The following is a 3,821-nucleotide window of genomic DNA, read 5'->3' as shown; positions in this document are numbered from 1 at the left end:
ACCTATGCTTTAAAGAATCTTTTTTCATTTTTACTGAGTATTTTATGAAAAGAACAGGAAAAATCATGTAATAAATATCAGCTACTTCAAAATGAAAGCATGAGGAAGATGTAAATTATTCCAAAGTCAACACAAAAGCATGAAAATACACTTTGGTTGCTCAGGACAAACCAACATAGGAAATTTCTCATGAAACAACTCTGTCCATCTTTTTGGTTTTCTTCTACTTCGTTCAAGACTGAAAAATTCATATACACACAAATACACACATTATACCTCTGATTTCTCCAAGCCCCAGCAGAAGGATCTGCTTTTCCAGATCCCAGAGTTTTCCATAGTCACATACTCCCATTAACAATTACTTTTTTTACCCCTTTTTTCTTTGCACCACAGAATGTCATGCTTGATGTTCAAAGTTTACTGCTTAAGTCAAAACCATACATTTCTTTACCCATAACAGAGACAAGAGGAATTGTGACAGTTGTTCTTCAGTACAACAGCAGACTAGATTATACACTTCATCTCTCCATTTACACTGGCACAATATGAATAAAGATGATATACATCACTTGACTAAAGAAGACCCAAAGCCTGCTACTACTAAGGCTACATTACAGGCTCTTTCTGTGTTACATGGGCAGTATTAAACAGCCCAGAATAACATTGCTCAGCTGCAACATGGAACAAGCTGCAGAACTGAAGTCACATACAACTTCCCATGCAAATGCCAAGGCTGAACCTAATGATGCTACTCACAACTGCACCCAATTGCCCTATAAAACCATACAACACATCCCACTTTCCTGAACTGTACTCCATCCAGAAACCTTCCTAGGAAAGCTATGTTCACACTTCAATTGACAATTGACTTTCCCTCATTAAAATAGTATTAATAAGTCTCTCAGAATGCATGTGCTTCATGTTGTACAGTATGCAGGGTAATCTCATGCTACAGACTCAAGCTTCAGCTTTGAACAGGATGTCTCTGTTACCTAGCCACGTAAGAGACCAGTGTGATCATACCTGGCAAATCAGTATGAATGTTTGGGTAGCATTCCTTTTATTCATCTATTTTAGCATATGAAGGATGCAGTTTAACAGAGAACACCAGAAACTGATCTTATGAATATATATGTAACCTAACTTTACCCAACCCTTCCATGCTTACAGCCAGTAAGAACTCACTGGAAAATGCTTTATGCTGAAGACAATTCCAATATAGAATAGAAGTTCAACCATTTGAGATTTTTCTAAAGAATATACATATATACACTTGAAATTTCTATACAAAATAATTTTGGCTATGAGAAGCAAAACAATTAGCCCTTTTTCTCCTCTCTCTACCCATTTCCTCAGAGAGCTCCAGAGGAGGAGAACAACTTGGCATGGGTCCCCAAACCTAGAGCACTGCCAGAAGCCAAGGTCAGCTCAGTATGGTTTTATACTCCTTTAGAGGTTGAAACATAAATACCAAGTGAGAGGTCCCAGCTAAACTGCTGGAAGTCTGGAAGACCCAGTGCTGTTCTCAAAGCTTTCTGACAAATCCATGCTGGGGAGCACTGTGATGTACCTTAGTACCAGTCAATACCCTGTATTCTGCTCTCCAACATTCTCACCCCAGCTGACATGAAAAGCAGGCACCTAGTTTTACAACAAGATGGTAGAATGGCTGAATGCTTAACAACCCAAGTAATTCAATGCACTTACTAAATCCAAAGTGAATTGCAGTTTTCCACCACACAACCTAAATGCGAGCCAGTGAGCTTTGCTCTAGAATTAGTGAACAACTTGTAAGCGTTCGATTTCCTTCAATGGAAAAAACCCTCTCAGTCGTGCCTTAGCTAAAACCTAGCCCAGGTTGAGTCTTTTCCCTGGAGTTCTTTCAGCTACCTACACAGCTCCTCTTCCAAACTGCCCCGTCTTAAGCCTGCCATTTTCAAATCTGGTTCTTCCAATACCCTGGTCATTCAAGTGCTGCAAACCCTTCAAAGACCAGATTGTCACCTGTGCTCAGAGATGCACAACAGCTTTTCAGCCTCAGCCTTGCAAAAGAACTCTCTGTTCAATGAGACTATTTGCCAGGACTTCTAAAAGAAAATAATGTGGAACTAAACTGCTTTTTGTACCGAAAACCAGTGCTTCAAAATCCCCACATCACTCCAGGACAACCTTGGGAGCAGCTGAGCATTGTTGACATGATTTTAGAAGGCAGGGCACAGAGTCTGTGATTGCCAATGACAAGGTTGCATGGCACTCCTAGTTCACTGCAAGGGTATAACCTATAATTAAAGAAGAAAACAACACAGAACAACCCAACAAAAACTCTCAACAGCAGGGAAACCCTGTGGGTGATGTGTTTTGGGGTAATCTATGGATTCTTTATGTTGCTGGAGTCAACTGCCTGCCTAAAAGTACATTTGAGGCATATAACAGCGCTCCCCTGAAACTCATGGCCTGTCAGGTCTGATTGCTTAGACAGACTACATAATTGCATAAATTGCTTTCACCTCTTGTACACTACATACAACTCAAATGTTGTGCTAACAGAGATTGGGCATCATTAGCCTATATACCCTATTCTTTAATGCAAACATGTCATTACATAATTAACATATTAATGTTGATTACTCAGGGTTGTGCAGTAGGGCAAGTAATGCTACTACAGAAGTTTGCAAAAATTGAGCTATATGCTCTAAATTTACAACTTCTAAGATAAGCAGTTAATGTATTGTAAGGTTTAATTTCCCCGAATTTGACTGCCAAATACAGAACTGACTTCCGCAAATGATGCTCACTTCTAGGGAAGATAACAGAGCTACCTGCAGACAGCTTCAGTAGATGGGCTCAATTCCCTAAGAACCTGATCCAGTTCCTTCTAGTGAACATGAAAAGGCTGCTACTAAATTTGTGCATTTATTAATGGAACAACCAAACACATTAAAAACAATAAGGTCCACACACAGAGGAAAGGAGTAAGTCTTTATAAAACCAGTAACCTGTTTCACCTGCATGCAGTGTTCTACTTGGACAAGTCACTGCAAGATGCCCTTGATTGGAGAGGTCAGCTGTGATTCTGCCCAGCCCTAAGACTCACTGTTGTGTGAACTCAAGTTCTTTTGCTCTCCATGAGATGGAGCATTCTTTCATAGGATTTCTATTAGTAGCTGAATTCAACACGATCTCTGGAAAATTAGCTCCCATAAAGTACAGCCAAAACAGTCATGAAAAGCCCTTTGTTTCCATTGCACCTTGGGAAAATACAGACTAGAAGAGAAGAAATCCTAACCCATTTTAAAAGTCATCCTCTCCACAAATAGAAGTGAGTGGGGAAGTCCACTAGCAGCACTCACTGGAACTGCACTCATGAGTCTTACCAGTATGTTGAAGCCAAAATTTGATGGAATATTTTAGTGGTTCTTCATAGAAAAGAAGTAATTTTCCACAGACACTTTTATATAATGCAAGACTGGTGTGAATAAGTGATCCAAACTTTTATTCTGTGGTGAATACTAGAGCTAATTCCACACATTTCAGTGGTTTCATGCTTTTGTCAAGTAAACCATGAACATGACAGACTCTTTTAGCTCACTCATGATTTAAATCCAAACTAAAATGCCACAAGATATTAACTTAGTATGTAACACCAAGGAAAGTCATAACTGTTGTCAAAGCTTCAAACGTCTCTATTCTGAAGCACTTAATATACAGCACCTAACAGTGGAATTCTCCTTTCTGACAAGGGTAGAACCAGTTTCACTGGGAAAACTTAAAAACCACATTACTCCTGTCCCTCTTTGAAATTCCTTATAATTCCAAGGACC

The sequence above is a fragment of the Nestor notabilis genome, unplaced genomic scaffold (genome assembly GCF_000696875.1).
Source record: "Nestor notabilis isolate BGI_N333 unplaced genomic scaffold, ASM69687v1 scaffold33518, whole genome shotgun sequence".
Classification (NCBI taxonomy): Eukaryota; Metazoa; Chordata; class Aves; order Psittaciformes; family Psittacidae; genus Nestor; species Nestor notabilis.
Note: the sequence above shows the minus strand (reverse complement) of the source record.